At 41.5% G+C, this 22,011-nt stretch overlaps 1 non-coding gene across 1 annotated transcript; it reads right to left on the reverse strand.

Annotated features, from left to right (window-relative positions):
• Positions 1–5,084: 5,084 nt before the first annotated feature.
• TRNAK-UUU (transfer RNA lysine (anticodon UUU)) lies at positions 5,085–5,157 on the reverse strand. Its single transcript has one exon. It is a non-coding gene; the product is annotated as a tRNA-Lys (tRNA).
• Positions 5,158–22,011: the final 16,854 nt, after the last annotated feature.

The raw sequence follows: 22,011 nt of genomic DNA on the forward strand, positions 1-22,011 counted from the left end.
GACAGGCGATGTCTACACTTACAGCCATGTGTAGAGTACAGGCACTACACGTGTACCGCCATCCTACTGCAATGAAAGGCTACACCAGGGGGAGGTGGCGGGAAAAGGCTTGGGCAGCAGGGAGGCAGCAGAACACTACACTGCCATTTTCAGTAGTGTAGACACCAAACCTATCGAGAGCCCATGTAAGGTATACCCCCTGGGAGGGTCAGGCACAGAGGGCACTCTGCTCAGCCATGTCTCACCATCTACACTGCTGTTTATACCCATGCTAGCTAAGAGTGCAATGTCTGTATTCCACATCCCTCTGAAAGCAAAGATGTAGCCACAAGCAGGTTGTGATCAGAGTCCACAAGCCATAGCAGTTATAATTACTCGGAACCTCCAGGGCTGAGAGGAAGCATGTCTAGAGTTGAGCTAGAGGACTAGCTTCTCCAGCTGGCAACTGTAGCAGATTCTATGTGGATCTGGCAGAGACTGGGGCACACAACACATACTGACCGGTGAGTTATGTACACTGTGTGCTTCTTGGATGCACCCTTTAACAATTCCTCTGTCCAGTAATCAGCCACTTCAAAGATTAATCAGCTATTTTATTTTCAAGAATGAGCTATAATTTGTTCAAAAACAAACACTGCAAAGCGGAATAGATAATATCAGGGGACTTAATGTACAAATTAAAAATTATCACCAGATTCGTTTCCTCTTTCTTTGAAGCAGAACCATTTCCCAAAGCACTTCTGTGATAAACAGGGGGTAGGGGGGTAGCTCGCTTTTATGGACACTCAACCAGCCAGTTAGCTGTAAAATCCCTCTTGGTAGCTGTTCTCTGCTTGTTTTACCTGTAAAGGGTTAAAAGTCCCCCAGGCAAAGAAAAGGAAGTGGGCACCTGACCGTAGGAGCCAATGGGAAGGTAGAACTTTTTAGAATGGGGAAAGAAACTTTCCCTTTGTCTTTTGTTCTCTCTGGGCTGTAGGGACACAGAGCAGCAATGCTGTAAGCAGCACTAAGCCAGGTATGATTATAGATTATCAGTTCATACCTCAAACCTATTTATCTGAAGCCTCAGATATGTAAGTAGATCAGGGAATGTCTATAAGGATGCGGTTAGGGTTATTTCTTTTATTTCTTACTGGCTTGTGGACTCTTCTGAGCTAACCTCAGATGCTTTTGTTTGCTTGTAACCTTTAAGCTGAACCCCCAAGAAAGCTAGTTTAGGTGCTTGATTTTTGGAATTACTCTTTTAAAATCTAACAAAAGCCTAAGTTCCAGATGTATTTTCTTTCTTTTTGTTTTTAATAAAATTTACGTTTTTTAACAACAAGATTAGGTTTTTGGTATCTGTGCATGTTGTTTAATTAACGGGTGGCAACAGCTAATTTCCTTTGTTTTCTTTCTCAGCTCTTCCCCGCAGGTGGGTGAAAGGGCTTGAGGGTACCTCCCAGGGAGGAATTCCCAAGTGCTCCTTCCTGGGTTCAAGGGTTTTTTTGCATTTGGGTGGTGGCAGCATTTACCAAGCCAAGGTCAGAGAAAAGCTGTAACCTTGGGAGTGTAATACATGCCTGGAGTGGCCAGTATTAAATTTTTAAAACCCTTGAAGGCCCCCAACTTCTGCACTCGAAGTGCCAGAGTGGGGATTCAGCCTTGGCAACTTCCAATTACACTTTCAAACAATCCCATTTGTAGCATTATTTTTGCATTCATTGACTGTGATGCATTATCAGAAGCCAAGGAAAAGGTACCAGGGTTTGGAACATTATGATTTGAATTTCACATCTATTGTTCAATGAATCACAGTTTCCCAGGCTGCTATTTTTGTATTCACATTTACTTGTTCTTTCTTTTCCCTGGCTTTTCTTTTAACTCTAGCCTTCCCTAGCACTGTATTTGGTTTTAATTTAAATTGCAGGAAGAAAATAACAGCCCAGTTAGTGAGTTTGTGTTGCAAATGAGTCCTAGTATCAGTGTGCAGCTACCTTTGGTTTGTCATCTATTCTTCTTATGGCTCCGGAGCCCAAAGTCAATGGGAGCTCAGGGCTTCTGAAAATCAGACCTCTTAATTAGGCTTAAAAAAGGAGTTGGGGATTAAATCCCCAGGTACATCAGAGCAATGCTCAGTGCACCCAAAGTGGGAAGGTAGAGGTGTCTTCACAATACCTGCCACTAATCCTGGGGTCTGAATGAACCCCTGAACAAGTTACAGCAGCATCCCAAGGAGCTGCTCTACCAATCAAGGTCTCTGAAGCAGATCATACTCTGTCCCTACCTCCTGAGAAGTCCCCAGTCCCCGCATGCTAGGAAAGAACTACCTATGCCACAGGAGGCAAGTCTTGGTTAGCTATAATTGTGCCTCTGGCAGAAGAATCCTCAGTGCTGCCTTAAAGCAGATTTAAGTCCCCTTCGTGCCTCTGTTGATGAGCACAAGGACTTTGGGAGGGGCTGAGGGCCCTGGTCTTTTGGTGACGCTAGTGTAAACAGAAACTGTTTCTGATCTGGGACTTTGTCTGCATCTTGTAATAAAATCTTCTCCGTTCACCTTTAAGGTTCTTTATAATCACATGCAGGTTCACAACAAATCCCTGAGAGATTTACTAGCCTTCTCAGAATTCTTATAAAAATCCCACTGATTAAAAATGGGAATGAGCTGCTTATATCCTGTAGGCGGATATTTCAGAGCTCCTGGATCCCCATGTAAAGGTCATGCACTTAATAGTCTGAGGCAGATGGGAGACCTCCCCAAATCCTTTGCGACTCGCTTTGCTCAAGCATCTGTCTATCACCATGACTAACATTGGAAACAATGGTTCCATCAGTTGACCTTTACCTTTCTTCAACCCCTTCAAGAAAAATATCTCAGGGAGACTGGAGATTTTTAATCTCTAAACTTCCTGTTTATTCACTCTACATGGGAAGCAATCACCATGGCAACATGTTTTTTGCATTGTGTGCTAGCGGTTAAGCACATGACATTGACACATTTGTTTCTTATCGAATGAAAATTTTTTATCTATTGGCTGCCAGCTAGCCGGGCAAACTGCTCTGGCATTGACCTGAATTGCTGAATATAGTTGAGTGTAAGGTTGGCAGAACCACTCCAATGCTGGTGAAATAGAAATGACACACTTCACTGGGGGTTGCAAGTTGAATGTGGAATTCATTGCTGACAGTTCTCTTAAACTTCATGCTCATTAAAATAGATTAATTCCCTTCTGTCTTTGTGGTTCAGTGGCCTCCTATCTCTGTTTCCTGGTTTTCTTTTGCCTTGCCCAAGCATATACAGACATACACTCTCACACACAAAATATAGTTTTTGAAATTGAGCTCCCACCCAAAGTCTTGCACCAAGATTTGAGAATAAGTCAGCGTTCCTCAAAGGGAAAGCAGAGACTTTGGGGAATTTCCACATACTGTGGAAAATGGTTGGAAATCCAGATCTGAATGTTGTGACCCGATCCCATGTCCGTATATTAGCTAATCAAGGTTTCCACAGCAAGTGAAATGTTCCTAAAGTCCTTACATTCCTTTTGAACAACTCCATTTTATTCTGAAATCATGATTCAAGACTTACCAGACACACATCACACTACAAAGAGAGGGAAAACTCTAGTCCTGTATCACAGTGGAATGTTCCAAAACAAAATAAAAACACTTCCTCATCAATCACCTTTTCCCCAGCACTTTGAGAGTTGCACAAAAAGATACCACTTGCTTAGCAGCATTGGAGAAAGCCTGGATTTTTTTTTTATTGACCGGTGTTGAGATAATTGGGTCTTCATAACTGAGCTCATAGTATGATCAAAAATGTTCCTCATTTCGTAACGAACAAGCCAGAAAATTGACCTCCAAAGCTGTTACAAGGAAACCTGGATGTGATTTTTTTTTTCTGCATCAGCAAATGAATGTATGTTGAATGAAAGATTCACAGACTGAGAGGGGAAAGTCTTGCTGGAGTCCTTCAAGGTGATGGCATCATCATTCAGAGGTTTCAGGGTGCAAATTGTCTGTATTTTTCTGTCACTCTCAAAAACCCCCAGTCAGAACGCTGTTGATACTAGACCCAGAATTAGAACATCCCATAGCACTGCGCATCAAAGGCAAATACAAGCACAGAAAAGGGAAAGGAAGAAATTGCTTGTAATGAAAGATCAGGTTATGAATTAAAGATAATGGAAATGTAATTACTGCAGAAGCCAGCTGAGAGCATCCAAATGCTAAAATGGATTAACCATGAAACACTCATTAAAGTAAGTGTTATCACATTTGCTTCTCTAATATCCTGTTTATAGAGATAAATCTAAACACAAATTGTGGTTTTTTAAAGGGGGAGAAAAATAATTCCCCCCCCCCAAGTGTTTTGATTTGGGATTCTTTTTATATGGTGTACATAATTAAAACTCCAGAACAGCTGTTTGCAAGGAGTGAAAATACATCACTTCCAATCTGCAGCAGCTCAAATGTTATAACTGAAAGCAGGCAGTTAATAAGGCACTGGAGAGAGATCACTCATGCTAACCTTTCTTCTTTGCGGTGGAATAGCAATATTAGCATAAGCATGGCTTTCTTTAACTTCCACTGCTTTCCAGAGCTAGCTGCTGCCTAAAACATTACTCCTATCTAATTCCCAATGCACAAAAATTAAATAATCCACCAGCTACCATCTCACCGAGTAAACAGACTTTGTGCAGGGCATTTTCATTGGAATTAAGAGAACCCCATTTTAGCATTTCCAGTGAAAATAAAAAGAAACTAGAGCTAGGTTTGCAATGAAACATCTGACTCATTTTGCTAAGAACTGGTACCTGAAAAACTCTAGGCCCAGGAGTCAGTATTAGAATCATAGAATATCAGGGTTGGAAGGGACCTCAGAAGGTCATCTAGTCCAACCCCCTCCTCAAAGTTGGACCAATCCCAGACAGGTTTTTACCCCACTTCCCTAAATGGCCCCCTCAAGAATTGAACTCACTGAGTTTAGCAAGCCAATGCCCAAACCATTGAGCTATCCCTCCCCCCACAAGAAGTGTAACATGAAGGAGGATGTGATGTTTGATGTTTTTTGGAGTTCCCACAGGAGGAAGGATTCTCTGTGCCTAACCAGGGACATGAACCAGGGACCCTCAGATTAAAAGTCTGATGCTCTACCAACTGAGCTAGCCAGGCAAATTAGGTATGGATACAAACTGGAAGTCACTTGAACTTTCTGGATGTGCAAATCTGGCTCAAGATCTGAACTCTAATGGCTCAGGTCCATCTCTATAACATGAATTCAAAACTGAACATCAGATCCAAACCCCTTTGTACTTTGGTAAATTTGGATTCAGATCTGAACTTAGACCTGATCAAGCAAAACATTTAAGTGTTTTCTTACTTTTAAGACATGAGCAGGCTCATGTCTGAATCTGAACTTTTCCATAGTTCAAGGGGATTTAAAACGTTATGTTCCATTGTTACTATAATGAGACTAAACACCTGCTTAAAGTTAAGCGTATACTTAACTACATTAGTGGCTCAGATCCATTTTTGGTCAATCTTTAAACTTTAATGCCTACAAAAGTCAGAGTGGGAACCGGACAGTTTTGCTTACCCTTCCATACACTAGCATGAGATATGTGTAATTAATTTAATTTCCCTCAGGACAATAGTAATCACCTGGTGGGATTAATTATGAAAACTCATCTCCTTTTAAGCACTGACCGAAAAGAATAACATCTGGAAGACTGAAGAACAAGTAGGCTGGCCATGTTGCGAAGAATGGATGCAGGAAGGCAACGTGATGGGGATGGACATCTGTGGATGGTGAATCCAGCAGCAAAGAGAGAGACGGGCTAGCCATCTTTGCAGATCCTATGCATTCACCCTTTGGCCCTAGACATTTAAAAAGTGTTTAAAAAGGAGCTGGAAATTTTATCATGGATCATGGTTTTTGTATTTATCTCAGCAGAGTTGTTAATAATGAGTGTTCCTGAATGAATAGAGGATCAAGAGTCCATCTTCTGCTCCTCACCTGGCGTCATAATCTTTTGTCTATGGGGAATCCCTTCCCTCAGAGACCAGTGATGCTGTCATTGCATTGTGTTGTCACTATGGACCAGATTTTCAGATATTCTTAGTGCCATCAGTGGAGACTGGCTTTTTCAAAGGCACTCAGCTCCTAAATCAACTGGACCGATTTTCAAATGGGCTTAGCACCTAGCAACTCCTGTTGATAAATTCAGTGAGAAGATGAGCCCTTTTGAAAATGTGACCCTTCCTTGCCTTCCTCTGGCATATAAACCACAGGAATCCTCAAGAAACAAATGTCCAGATGTTCAAAGGATCTCAGAGCTCAGCAGCACCCATGGATCTTCTGAAAAAACTGGTAACATCATTTGGGTACCTAGATGGGTATTAAGCTCTTTTGAAAATCTGGTCCAAAGATCTTACTGTCATGCAAATGCCTGGCAGGAAAGAGCAAAGGGGAGAGACAAAAACAAAAATGCATTGTGCTGATGGGAAAATTGTTTCCAAATAGAGGACTCCCTCCTCAACTGTGTTGTATTTGCCTTTCTCCACCACTCACAACTGTGGAGCTCTTCATAGAATATCGGGGTTGGAAGGGTCCTCAGGAGGTCATCTAGTCCAATCCCCTGCTCAAAGCAGGACCGATTCCCAACTAAATCATCCCAGCCAGGGCTTTGTCAAGCCTGACCTTAAAACCTCTAAGGAAGGAGATTCCACCACCTCCCTAGGTAACCTATTCCAGTGCTTCGCCACTCTCTGAGTGAAAAAGTTTTTCCTAATATCCAACCTAAACCTCCCCACTGCAACTTGAGACCATTACTCCTTGTTCTGTCATCATAGGCTCATATGGACTTGCCTATATGGCATCTTACAGTGCACCAAGCCAGGGTGTGAATCTAGAGTGCACCAGCCTGCCTTGCAGTAACATCCCATGTGGACACAGCTATACGTTGCTGTGGGATTCCCCTGTGATAGAATGGCTTCAGGTCTTCCTTGTGCCACTGGACTGGTCCAAAGGTGTCTTCCCGTAGGCTAAGCATCTCGCTCAGAAAAGTTTCCAAGTCTTCTATTGACAGGTTACACTTCAAGAGTTAATAGCATAGGGTAGGGTTTTCAAAAGGGCCTAGAAGCACAAGTCCTACTGGGACTTGTGTTCCCAAGCCACTTAGACGCTAGGGATGGAATTTTCAAAAGCATCCATTGGGACAAGGACTGACCCTGATCTCTGTACTCAGGAAAAACTTCCACTGTATTCAATGGGAATTTTGTCTGTGCAAATTTTAGTACAGTGCTATTTAGTCATTATGCAGTAAGCACTTAAGGAAATCTTCACATGTAGAGCCAGATTTTCAGAAGCTTACGTGTGCATTAGCATGCTTATTTTGCATGCCCACATACCGTGGTCATGTGCACGGGTCAGGTAATTGTGCCAACAAATGACAAATCATATTGGTCGTTTGCACATTGAATTACCCCGACTGTGTGTGCGCACATGGTAATCATGTGACTACATTATGAGTGTTTCTGCATCTGAATGGATCCTATAACTATGGATAAGACACAGGAGCTTCCGAACACCTCATGCAAGTTACGTGCACCACTGCAACAGTAGCCACTCGCAGAACTTTCATTTATATCACTTAGCTTTTTGTGAATTTGCATAAGATCCTGTAAATCACATCCCATTCTGTTTGCTCATTTTGATAACTACCACCAACAAAATTAAAATGGATAAAGGAAAAGAACACCAATTGGTGCAAAGGGTAGATAGTTAGGTATGATTACATTTTCTCACTGCTTTTTTGTATTTGATCTGTGATTATAAAAATAAACAAATAAATACCCCAAACTTTGCTTTCTATAGTAAATTCTCTGGAGACGGCATATGACAAACAGCCTCATCATTCACTGCCTTAAAACCATTTGATATTTTTCAGTGTCAATATCAAGATTGGTTTCTTTGCATTATAAATCCCTGAGAATATTTTAGACCCAGTTATCTTTGTTCAGCACATTTCATAGGGCGATATGTGCCACCAGAGATAAGATGTGACACACACACACACACACACAAATAGCCCCCTCACCCCCCACCCAAATACACACACACATCTCTGGAATAAACAAGGCAGGATTTCTTTGTGTGCAACTCTAGCTCTTGTTTAGGAAGCCTATTTGGAATATGAGAACTGATATTCGAACAGCCCTTCAGGCAAATCATCAATATAAATCACATGTCAGTAGGAAAAATACTTATTTTCTTGCCACCTGGAAAAGTGACACTTTTTGCTTTACTTTAAGCCTGGAACATCAGATCTCAATTTATGCAAAAGCTGCCTGTATTTATTGGGATTTTAGGTCAAGGTTTGCAAAGAGACTGATGGGAATTCCACATCCCATTCGTATTAAACTGAACTGACTTTGAAAATCCCACTCTCTTTTGCATGACCCAATAAATGTTTAGCCTATTCAACCAGACAGAGGCAGCCATCCTTGTATCTTTTCTGTGTGGAATTGCTGCCTTAAGGAGCCAGGAAGGCCTGGTCTGGCATGTTTACAGATTGCACACAGGATATGCCTTGCCAAATGACACCAGACAAGACTGCCATGGTGGGACACCTTTTATTAGCCCTAATATGGTGACTTTATTTATTTATGCCTCTTGCTCTCCATTGTACTATGAGAGTGGTGCTGGTTACTGGATGACAGCATGAAAGAATTAAAACACTACGGCATCCACTGCTGGTGATGCAGTATTTGTCTCTGATCAGTGCCAATTATTACTAGGTAATTACATTTAAACAGACCAATAATTGTATATCTGTATATATTTCTGCTGAGCAGGAGCAAATAGCACAATGGGATACCATAAATAACATTCCTGGGGCAGTTCTGGCATTTGTACCTCTAATGCCAATCTCAGGTGTGTCCTGTTGCATATGGATAACAAGGAACCATTTCCTTCTGCTAAGAGTCCTGTCCTTCATAGAGACTCAGGTTACACTGGGTCAGATTTACACTATCTCTAACATAAGCCATCTCTCCAACCAATAGTGGATGACTAATTGACTGGCCTTTTTCTGTATTTTAAGGGAGCTGTGAAAGGATGAAACTGATGGGCTGAAGAGATGATTAGATGGTATAGCTCCACTGAAGTTAACAGAGCTATGGTAATTCACATCAGCTGAGGAGCTGGCTTTTTGACTCTGAGGGTGCCTAGCATCCCTTTTGTGACTGGAAGTTTGGAACTCATTAGTCAGCATCTTTGCTCTGACTTGCCTCAGCCCTGCAAGCCTGTGCTAGTCTACACTGCATCCTCTGCCCAGTATCTCCTAAGTAGCCCCTTCAGGCTGTATTTTGCAGCCCTTATATACATGAGACCCTGGGAAGGGGAACGGGATTCCCTTCCTCCGCAGCATGGGGCATGGGTCACTTGCTGGTTTGAACTAGAATAAACAGTGGGTTCTCTGTAACTTGAAGTCTTTAAATCAAGACTTGAGGATTTCAGTAACTCAGCCAGAGGTTAGGGGCTTATTACAGGGCTGGGTGGGAGAAATTCTGTGGCCTGTGATGTGCAGGAGGTCAGACTAGATGATGATCTACGAGTAACCCGCACTCATATAAGCAGTCCTGCTTATAGCAATGGGTCTTATCCTAGTCTCATAGACACTGGTTTTACACCAGTGTAATGCCATTGACAACAATGGAGTGACAATTTACACCAGTGTGACATCAGAATCAGGCCCACTAGAGTGTTTCCAGATTACAAGCCGGCCTACTGGGACTCTAGTTCCCAGAGGCCCCAGTCAGTGATCAGGGCCCCATATTGCTAGGTGCTGTACATATATATAACAAAAAGATGGTCCCTAACTCAAAGAGCTTACAGTCTAATCTTCAAAAGCCACCTGAACAGAATTACTCAGGGACACAGATAGCACTAACACGGGGCCCGAGCCTGTAAGGAGGTGTGAGCTGCCTTCTCTTCAGTGGAAGTAGGGGCTTCATAGAGCAGGACCCTTGATCTGGAGTCATTGGTGTAAGTAAATGTATGTAAAATGGAAAGAAGTGGCAATATGGTCTTCCCCTTGTGTTGCTGGCGCTAACCCCAGTTAATGCCATTGAAAGAGACATAGCAATGGAGAGTCTGCTCTTAATTAGAAGACCCTTTCATAACTAATTACCGGTAATTATTACTTGACTCAGTATGAAGCAGCAAAATGTAGCGAGCCGTCACTGTGAAATAGCAATGGAAAAATATCTAACAGCACCAGATGAAGAATGCCCCTGCACAAATCACAAAGCCTCTAGTAAAGTGCATCTTGATTTACTCCTTGCGTTTTTAAGATGATTTTATTAATAACTTTCTGCACTTGTTTGCACTTTCATTCTGCCTGGTTTTTTTTTGTTTTTTTTTTTTTTGCAAGCTAGTCCGACACGACAGGTGCTGCTATCCTTTGTGTCCTCAGACTGTCATTTCAAATGTTCTTTGATCATTGGATGGTCCCAGATTTCCCTACCCAGGATTACAAGCTGAGTAAAATGTGGGACATTAATGAACATCCAGTTCTGAGGCTGAAGAATTTATTGAACATACCAGGTCATGCTCCAATATCAAACCACCTCACCTGGTGTTTACAGATTTTCTGCCATGTATTAATTGATATATTAATTGTATATTTATCTGAAACTATGGTGGATGCAAACATTGTTGCATAGAGGGGTGTGGAAGAAGAAAATTTCAAACCCCTCATCTCATGGATCCTGCTGCTAGCAGAAAAACAGTGACGTGAGCATATGTATTTCAAAGCGGATGGCAGCTGGGGAGACTGGATGGCTCAGGGAGCGTGAACGCAATGCAAAGCCTTTCACCTCCAGGTCACTGGCTCAAATCTACCTCTGGTGACTAGCAATCAAGAGGGGTTACCACCTCATGTTTGGTGAGTGCTGAATCCATTTAATATTCTCGGTACAGTTCATAAATGACAATTGTTAGCTGTATTGGCAGCCTCGGCAAAGAGGACAAGCACTAAGACCTACTCAGCACTTGAAAAGATTTGCCGGTATAGCTATAGTAGTGTAGATGCAGCTTATACCAGTTCTCCAAACAAAATAAGCTCTCCCAACAAAAGCACTGCTTTGCCAGTATAACAATATCTAGTTCTAGGGCTTTTACCAGTCTAAAAAGGTTAAAAATCACATCCCTAATCAACATTACTATGCCAGAAAATATTTGAAGTACATGCATGGAGTCTCTCTTCACAGGGTTTGGGGGAAGCTAGCTCTGCTCATGCCTGTTTCTCGGTCTGTCACTCCAGCATCTTTCATTAGCACAATAATCTTTATTTAGATTTGAAATCATTTAAAAAGATGCCTTCTGAATACTCTGGGCACACTAACATTGTTAATGCAGTAAAATCCCAGCAACATGAAAGCAGGAATTCAGCTAGCCAGTCATTTCCTACAGAAACTCCTTTCTACCACTTCATTGCTCTGAGAAGCACGGCCTGAGCCCTCTCCCAAAACCCTGTCGAACAGGTGTCTTGTCCAACATCGCCAGGAGGTCACCAAATCTGGCCTATTTCATGCCAAGGGGGGGAGCAAGATCCAGAGCCTTGGGGCTGTCATGGAACATCCTGCCAGTGCCCTCTCTCTTTTCTAATGAGAAGGCCCCATCTTAGGTATGCTGCTGACCATAGCTGGGGCAATATGGCCTGGAGACAGAAATGATCCTGCAGATAGGCAGTCCTAGGCTATTTAGGGCTTGATAGGTCATAACGAACACCTTTAACTCCACCAATCGGTAGCCAGTGCAGGTCCCAGAGTACTGGTATCACATGTGCCCAACAAGCTGCCCTGTTAAGTCTGCAAGCTGTTGCATTCTGCCCCAGCTACAGGACCTGGATGTTTTTAAGGTATAGACCCATGAAGAATGAAGTGCAATAGTCTCATCTTGAGATAAACAGGTGGGTAATAGTGGCAAGGTCCACATCCAACAGTGAGAGTTGCAATCTCAGCTAATCCTTTATTTATTTATTTATTTTTAAAAAGAGATCGCTGGGAATTCGTTGCATGCGAATTACATATTCATGGAGGTCTGGATTTCCCATTTTTCTTCTTATAGCTTTTTGCTTTTCTGTGTTGTCTGCTCAAGTTTTCAGCCTGTTAACTGTGTGGTTTCCTTGCCTCGGCAATTTTATTATTGTGCTTAAGATTCAGCCCTTTGATTTCCCTGAATTTTTCTTTCCTCCCACAGTAGCTGAGCCTGGGTGAATGCAAAGAATGTTTTTAAATGAAATGATGATTTCTTCTCATAGCTGAGAGATGCTGAATTCCCCAGTCTAAAGTTCATGGATAATTTGTTCTGTGATAACAGTAAAGTGGAGCATAGGGCTCTGCATGCTTGTCATTTGGTTGTCATTTTAATTCAAAATTAGAAGTAAATCTGAAGACACCAAAAGAAGATCTTGCAGCCAGGAGCTACAGAGGGACGGGACCACATTAAAGAGTGGACAGAGAGGGCGATCATTGCAGACGTAGAGAGAGAATTTGCACAGGATTGGCAGACAGGGAATCTTGGCAAGGTTGATTGCACAGAGGGTAAAGTGATAAAGAATTTCATGAGATCTCACAGAGCCTACAGAGATCTGGGCCAGAAATGGAGTAGTTTACAGCTACTGCAAAAATGAGACATCCTGAGTTAGGCTGAGCATCTGCATCTCCCATTGAATGCACAGCAAGTATTCTGAACCTTCGATGTCTTCAAGTGAGTAAAAGGCCTAAAAATGTCTTCTAACATCCTGTACAGTTAATGAGGATCAAAGCAGTAGCCTGTTTCACTGGGAAGGTCTGAATCATCAGTGAATTGCAAGAGAAGAGTATATTGGTGACTGCATTTATTAGCTTGTGGCTGTTTATTAAGCTCATAGATGCCATATACAGTTTCTAAAGTTTTCGTGACTTTGTAACTGAGTCTTCAATTCTGTTAAAACTGGAGATTTTCTCTTTTAATTTGACTGATCTCCTGAGCAGACAGTAAAGCCAAATGCATTTTAATAACTCCTGATAATCCTCTAGCATTGGTGCTTCTCATACCAGAAGCCCCAGGAATGAGTCTATTTCTTTTGTATCTTTTAAATGAGTGAATAAATTAATTACTCTTTGAATTCAGGGCTGCATAGCATTGGTTGGAGCAAGGTGTAGGGTGTAACGTGCATGCTGCTATCCCCACCAACCCAGCTTATCCAAAGCATCTTAGTTTTACATTGAAGCCCTGCCCCCAGGCACTCTTCAATTCTGAACACAGCTTATCAGCTCTGTGAGATCATCTGGTAGTTTTGTGATATATATGATTAGAGAATAGCATGACAGCAAACTGCTTCCACTTGTGTGGCTTAAACCAGGGTTTGAGGTATGAAATACTAATGCATTAACCCACTAGTGCCCCCTAACCCCAGTAATAAGTATATAATTCCATATTCTGTTGGTATTGTGAGAGATTGGTCTCAGACTGAGAGAGCAGAATGCATTCACACAAGGCTGTAAACACCATTTAAGCTGCTAATGTAGGACACCATCTTTGCATAAGGCTTTGCATGGAAGTGAATTTCACACACACAGAAAAGAGCCATGCTCCTTAATGGGTGCTGGATAGATGTTAGTAACTAAATCACCATTCTGCAGACAGAAGACCTTGGTAAGCCAGAAAATATACAGGCTGAGCCAAACCAAGAGGGTCTTATTTGTCTCCATGAACCAAGACACAAGTTGCCTATATAACTTGCATTGGCAGAATTTGGGATGAGGGGGTTAAATAATTTTGATGGATAATATCTGTTTATTTCTATTTATTTATATCAGTTTAAATGTTCACCATTGTGGGACATTATGGGAAGGTCAGACAATAATTATTTAATGTCAGTAGATGTTGAGATTCAAACAGCTAGAGCTTTATAGCCCATAAAACACATTGTCAACATCATGTGTCAAAATATACAAAATAAATAGCCTTAATGGTCACTGACACTAACTGATAAAGATCTAGTCCTTCAATGCTCATATAAGCCATACACAGAGGAATGTTCAAGGTTTCTGTGACTGTCTGAAAGTGGTGCCAGAATTTTCTCACTGACTTGGCTCATCTTCATTCATCAAGACAGAGCTTTGCAGGAGCCCATCTTGTGACTTCATTAGCTTGGCTGTCTTCAACAGAAAGCCCCATTGTACTAGTGATCATCCACAGACAGGCTTCTGCTCAGTTTTCTGCTAATTAACTGATAACATTTCTTTGCCAACTACCTGGCGTCTTTAGAAAAAAGGAAATGAACCCTGAAGTCTTGAACTCTACCGCTAGGGATGGAATGTTATCAGCAACTTGTCCATGAATAGACTTTCCCATGGATAAATGCAAAAATTTTGAGACCCTGGGCTGAATGCAACTTGGTTGCACATTCTGACATAGGGGGACCATCAGGGACCCAACTCCTGAGCTCATGATGACCTCTCCGCTCAGAAATCATTTGGCCAAGCCCTCAGGTCGTTACTCAAGGAAACTCCCATTGTGCCTAGATCTTTATGAAGTTCATAAACTCTCTTTCCTAAAGTCTTTTGATGGGAGTGATGCCTGCCCAAGGACTTTCATTATTGCCTCAAATATTCTCACTGTTTTACCAGCCATTCATATGACAGAAGATGCCCTAAATCTAGGAGCTGGTATGAACTGGGGCTGGGCATCTGCAGGCTTTAGCATCTTGGCAGGATATGGGACCCTACACTTAGTCCCTGATCCAGCAAAGCACTCAAGCACTTGCTTATATTTAAACCTGTGCATAGTCCAATAGCCTTCAGTGAAATGAATGATGTGCTTACAGTTAAACATATACTATCCTGGGCTAGGGGCTTAGAATGTCCACACGCTACTGAGCAATCTGGCAATTCGTTATTGAATGAAAAAGTGATGAATATCCATAAAACACGGAAAAGAATGGAGAAATGTCACCATCTCTAACTTAATTATTTCATCCAGTTAATGCAAACTGGGTACATCACCACGACTCAATTAGAGGGCAGATTTTCTGAATATTTGATCAAATCCTGGCTGATCTCAAACAAGAGAGATAATGAAGCTTAAAATGTACTATGATGTGCTAGAGGCTATATAGAATGTTTTAAAAATCTCCTGGAAGACAGATTAACATGTAGTGCAGAAAGGAGAGAAGGAATTCTGAACAACAAATTGAGCTATCTGGCATGTTTCTCCGGTGGCATGATAGCAACATGCATCAGAAGACAAAGAAGAATCACCATATGGACCTAGCTGCAGAGGTAATTCACACATGTTGTCAATCTAACTCATGCTCAAGTCTTGGACCCAATTCTGGAATTGAAGCAATGGCTACCAGACTCAATGAAAGATTATGGGTTGACTTTGATTTTGCTCACCCCAGATTTACATTGGTATAACTTCACTGACTTCATTTGAGTTAATCCTGATTTACACTGGAGAATATGAGATCACAGTCAGGCCTATTATATTCTGCTTCCTGGAATGACAGAAAGTTACATATGCATGTGCAGAGTGACACATGATACCCAAGTAGAAGCAATGGGATTGAGAAAATGTATACACACCGGAGAAATATTATAAATATGAAACCGTTTTCCCAGCGTTTTATTGTTTTTATACCACAACCCAAAGCCATGACAATATTATCAATATTATTTATCTTGTGTTCTTTGAAGATTACCTGCTTTTTCTGGAACACTGCATGGTCAACAATGGAGCTCACCAATTCCTTTTGGGCCACAAGAACTTCATAATATTATGTGTAAAAGTGATCTTGCTACTTAACACCCAATAAAACAATTCTTCTCCAAAAAAAAATTTATTCAGTGTCTAAAATGGTATTTTGTGAATCTGTGCCAAATATTGAAGGTAATGAATCAGGAAGAATAAACCATAAAATAAGCACTTTCTTGTCCTCCATGAAAATGTTGATTATGAACTTGACTACACACAAACCATCGACAGTCCTTTACATAAAGAATGTATATGAAATCCTCTGACTTTGCTTTGGAGTGGCCAAAGAAGAGACGATTTGCCACAAACTAGACTCTTTTCCCACCCCCTTCTTTTCATTTTTGTCCAGCCTTTTGTACACTGTTGGATTTTATTATGTTTATAAATATAGTTTTCAATATAATGTTTTTCCTCAGTGGCATCAACACAGAACCTAAAACATACATTGCCTGATTAGTTCTTGACCCCAAATGAGTTTTGTCTGTTTTCTGTGCTTCTAAATACACATTTGCCATATGCTGCTTCATATGTCACTTTCCTTTCTAATGCCACTTGGGACTAAGTGTTATGAGGCTTTTATAATAATCTCATGGCTGTTATAGTCAAACCTAGGAAACAAAGTTTCATCAAACTGGGAAAAACTTTTGTGAAACCCAAAATTTAACAACCTCAAAAATGTCAGTGTTTTCATGAACCCCAAAGTACCATCATGTCCTCCTGCCCCTGGAACTTGTGGGTCAAGTTCCAGTCTGGGCATCAGTACATTCCCATTGAAGTCAATGGGATTTGATCCGATTTATACCAAAGCTGAACTTGGCCCTCACTTCTAATAAAAATCATAATATATGTCTGTCACACAGCTAGGTAGCTCTAAAACAGTGCAGCTCACCCTGCATGGGATCTTCTCGGGTTAGAGGTCACAGTCAGGGAGACACAGTGCAGAAAACAAAGGCCGGGGGTGGCTGGGCTTTAAGCCACTCTTTTTTTCTTCCTGAGTTCATTTTTGCACGGAGCCTTCCATATGGCCAGAACCTTGGGTAGTGGCGTCTAATGTTTCAGCTATCTTACTCCATAGAAGAGTTTAATTGCTTATTCCATTTAGCTGGAATGAAGGACGGCTAGCACACCAATCAGTTTCAACGGGGCTGTGATTGCCCATCGATCAAGTCACACTTGCTAGTAGCTACCGACACCCGTCAGTATGACAATAACAATATTACAGCATTTTATGCAATCACAGCAGCAATACCAACCCAGCACTGGATCTCTCTTGAATTTCAATGATGTCCATGCTGGTTGCTGCATGGAAAAGTTTCAAATTGCAATTGTTACTGTATTAACCGTTGAAGGAGTATAATCACTTCTGCGTGAACCCTCTCCAGTTCTCCAGTGGCTGTCTCAGTTCGGTGACAAAGTGGCTTTTTAAGATGGGAATGATTGAATGCTCCTATTTTATCACACCCTCATCAGGCTATTGTTTCTTCCACATGCCCCCAGGTAATTCTCATTAGCTACCAGAGTAGTTATTTGCATCAGGAGTAGAATATTTTCTTCCTTCCACTTCCAGCTGAGTGGGAATTACTGCTGCAGTAGGGAAGAGTGGGGGACAGGGAAAAGGATTGATGATGAAACTGAAAAGTCATAAAAGCCGGAATGGAGGGAGAAGGGTGCCCAAAAGAAGCTGCATTCCCTTGGTTCCCACTTTCAGAGCTGATTATCCGAGCTTCCTATGTATTGCAAATAAGCGTCAATCGTCACACACAGCAGAGCAGCATAGAGGTTTTGTGAGCCCAGGAGTCCTTTATATTTGTAACCCCAGGTTGGCGTTTGCCAGCTTGGGCACCAGACTGAGCTTCTAGGGGCCCCTTCCAAAATGATTACAACTATGATGGCTGCCAGAGTCCTCTGACTCCATTTCCCAGCATGCTTTTAGTCAGGGGTGGGGATAGAAGGATCTAGAAAACTGTTCTGGAGCCAATAGGAAGGCTTCTGCATGGGGCAAGCAGTTCATGGACCAATGACAAGACAGGGTTGCACCGCTCTCAGTGAGGGGACTGGCTGACTTAAAAAGGTACAGGCCAATGGGCTGTAGTAGTAACTGTAGCCCCTGCAAGGCTTTTGGATCCATGTAGTTCATATACCTACGGCTATTCACGTGCCCCTCCTTCCCCACCCCCCAACATCCCTCCTTTGGTTCTGCAGGGAGAGCCGATAGGAGCTGTGCAAGGGCTAACTGCCCCTACGCAAGCTAGTCTGAATCCAGCGACCACAGGTAAGGACAGTACTGAAGACCATGCCGTATGGGTGACAGTGTGAGTTGTGCAAACTGGGCACGGATTCTGGGTGAGTACTTGGCTCACTAGCCCATGCTGCACTGTGACCACGGCTCTTTTGACACGTGCTGTCTGGATTCAGGCTTGCTCAGGAAAGCTAGCCTGTGTGTAGACGTACCCTATGAATTCTTGAGTCCTGCACAGTCGCTCTGCAGTCTGGTTTCCTTGTGCTGTCTGTCCTGTGTTCAAGCCTTCAGCCCCTGCTGGGCAGTGGAAGATGGCCCCTCAAGGAAAACAACTTCCTTTGCTTCCCACCCGCTCTCTAATGTACACCAGCTCAGGAGAGGAGGTTGTAACGTGTCTCCTTGCTTTCCAAATCACTTTAAAAAAATCCTCATGGAAGCTGATAAGCCAGAGTCAACATAGGACTGTGTAGATTCCTTTCTTTTTTATTGCTGAGTTGTTGGATTATTTTTTTTTAAAGGAACAAAACACAGTGCCAATAACATGTCTGATATCACAGTTTGGTATTATTAGGAGCTTGTGTTTTCAGACATTAAACCTCATTTGCATGCTGAGTCTGGTATAGAAACATATTCATCAGTTATTCATTAATATTATTTTCTGTATTGCTTTATTGTCTTGAGGGCCCATTCACATTGTGCATATAACAAGAAGACAGTCCCTGCCCCCAAGAGCTTGCAATCAAGATATAACACAAGATGTAACAGATGGATACAACAGACAGGGAAGCACAACCTAATTTTGAGATGAATCTGATCAGTTATCATCTCTCATTCTTCCTTGATTCTCTAGAGGAAACATTCTCCATTAATCAGGGGTTCAGTGCTATTTTGATTCACCTATTCTTTCAATCACCACAGTAATTTACCTTGTGTTCCATTAAGGAAAGATACAACATGCTTTCCCATGAAGTATGATATCATTTAAGTGGAACAGTTTCTTGTATTATCATCCATACAGCAAGGGAGTCAAAAAACACAATCTTTTGCAATCACAGCTTTTCAGCTTATTGGTGTCTTTTGTCCTATGGCAGTGTATAGTCTCCCATTTGGTTTATACGTAGCAGCTGTCATAACGCAGAGAACAGGTTTTATGATATTGGTTTTTTTTAAAAAAGATCACTAACTTGCATGACTGGAGCCAGCAATGGGCAAACCTCAAGCAACCAACATTGTGGGGCCAAATCCTGAGGAGGTGCTGAAGTCAATGGGAGTTTAACAGCTCAGCATCATTCAGTTGTCTGACTTGTGTGATCCTGCCAGGTGCCTAGAATCACATGGGGTATGCTGAGCACAGATCCCATTGAGTTCAACTGTCTTTGACCCAGAAAGCAAACAGCAGAATCAGACTCTGTGAAATTATCTGAATCCCCTGGGTCTGCAAAATTGGAATGTAAATCTCAGGAGAACAGGTTTTCTCATGAATTTTCCTGCATTTTCTGCTTCCAGACATACTGGAAATGCTACAATACTGACCTCTCTCACTGTATCTCTTTACTTTTGTTTCTGCTCTCAGGGGGAAGTATGTGAACATTCAAACTGATGAGGAAAAAATTCACCCAGTTCAGTGCTTTTTAGCACCTCCATAAGAACTCGCTCTGTGTGGGTTTGGTTTGTGTTCGGAGAGAAGTTTTGTGTTGGCTCTTAGTGTAAGCAAACCCCATGGCCTATCCATAATATATACCTCACTAGTTTTCACTGTCATTCAGAAATGTTCCTCATTAGGGGCACAATTTCCAGAGAGGATTTCAAAGGATGCAGCTGCAAAACCCTATACACACATAGACAGATGTTTGCTTGTTATGTTCCCAGAGGCTTCTAGTGAAATTTCAGTCTTCTCATACCTTGGGAGCAAATTTAGTGCCTTCAGTATGAAATTCCTTTAAAATCCTAAAATAACAATATGCCCAGTTGGCTGGAAAAGAAGTCACTTTGTGTCTGTAATGGAGAGTAACTGTGCAGGTCTGGCTGTTTTCTACAGTATTATTTCTTATATATAACCTGTGGACAACTCTTGCAATTTAACATGAGTGTCACAATAATTGGTGTTTTTCTTAAAGCTCCATCTCCTAGAGTCATGTGATTTTTGTGAGAATCTCAGCTTTCAGTTTTAAGAAAAAGATGTTTATAGGTATCATAGTTACAGTGTGAACCCCTTGATGCTGAAAAACCAGAAGACAAATAAGAATATCCCAACACTTATTACTTTTTTAAAATCTCATGATTTATTAAAGCAACCTCATGTTTTTGGCAGGCCTAACTTGTGTTTTTTTAACCTTTTGGGGTTAGCAAAAGTGTAATAGCAATGAGATGCTTTGACAAGAAGACTTCTAGGTGATTATTACAATTATTGAAACATACTGTTCAATAGTGCAATGGACTGGGAGTTAGGACTCTCAGATTCTGTTCTTGCTCGGTCACTGTTTCCGTGTGTGATTTTGGGCAAGTCGCTTAACCTCTCTATGCTTTAGTTGATCAGTAAAACCTGTGCAACAATCACCTTATAAAGGTGGTGTGGGGGTTCATTAAAATTGGTGGAACACTTTGAGATCCAGTGCAGTGTGAGTTTTATTGTTGTAACACCACCGAAGACATATCATAACTGTCCAGATGGACATTCTACCCTATATTATTGCCCTATTAAATGTTTGGTCAGCTGCCTTCAACCCAAACACTCAAAGAAGTGTAACAATAATGAATAATCTGAGTGGCTAGGCCTCATACTGTCTTGAAATAGCCTCACAGTCCTAGCTATAACTTTTTCTTTCCTTAGGCTTTTCTTCCTTAATGCAGAACTAGCATTTAGTGGAGAGACACAATCGCCCCCATTAACACAACAGTGTTGACCCCAAGGCTTTGCTTAACATGTCCAGGCCATGATCCGAAGCTTTGGTAACAGCTGAATTCACCGCACTCCAATTCTTCCTACTTACTGTTCAGAGAGCATCTCTAAAACACAACCCATATGCCTCATTCATCAGAAAGCTGGAAACTTGCTGCCTATTATTGTAAGTTACTAACTGTCTGCCAAAGCAGTGTTTAAGTCAAACCCCGGTTAATACTCCATAACAAGAAATAACGTGTAGTCCGAGAGATGCACATGGCCTTATTTGTCTATAAGATATTCAGTCAGAAATCCTAAGGCAGTCAGCAGCAGCAGTGATCTGTGAAGATGAGACTTCACAGCAACATTGGAACCCATTACAAAAATCGGTGATAAATTGCAGCGGGCAGGTTACATGCTTTGCAGCTAGTAGCGTGATGCAACCAAGTGAAGTCTATGTACGCAAATTATGGCCATTGAGAGATGAAAGGAGATGTTGATACACTCTATTCCTGCAATCTATATCCGCAGTTATAAGCCAGCCAAGACTTTTATTCAAAATGAAAACAATAAATGTGAGCTTTTGTGACTGCCAACCTGTACTTTATCAATGAATGATGAAAGAAATGAAAAACTACAATCCTAAGAAAACAGAGGAGGCAGAAAGACACAGCTAGACAAGCTATGGCTAATGAAAGAGACGGAGGCTGGTCTTGTAGTTACAGCACTGAACCGGGACTCAAGATATCTCCGTTTTATTCCTGGTTCTGCTACACACTTCTTGTGCGACCTTGGTCAAGTCACTGAATTGCTCTGTCTCAGTTTCCAATATGTGAAATAATTAATAAATTGGTCCAAAAATAAATGTCAATTCTTTCTTCAAAAATATATTATGAAAAAATGTTGATTTTCAGAATGTGTGTTTTTTTTCAACAAAAAAAGCCTCTGAAAATCTTTCAGTTGTCAGTTTTCACTTTGTTTTTTTTTTGTTTTTTTTTCCTTTTCCCTCGCTTCAGTGGCAAGCTGGAAAAAGAAAAAATGCTAAGGATGAAAAAGGGAAAAAAATAAACAGAAAAATGTTGATAGATAAGAGCATTG

Source organism: Gopherus flavomarginatus, chromosome 11 (assembly GCF_025201925.1).
Source record: "Gopherus flavomarginatus isolate rGopFla2 chromosome 11, rGopFla2.mat.asm, whole genome shotgun sequence".
Classification (NCBI taxonomy): Eukaryota; Metazoa; Chordata; order Testudines; family Testudinidae; genus Gopherus; species Gopherus flavomarginatus.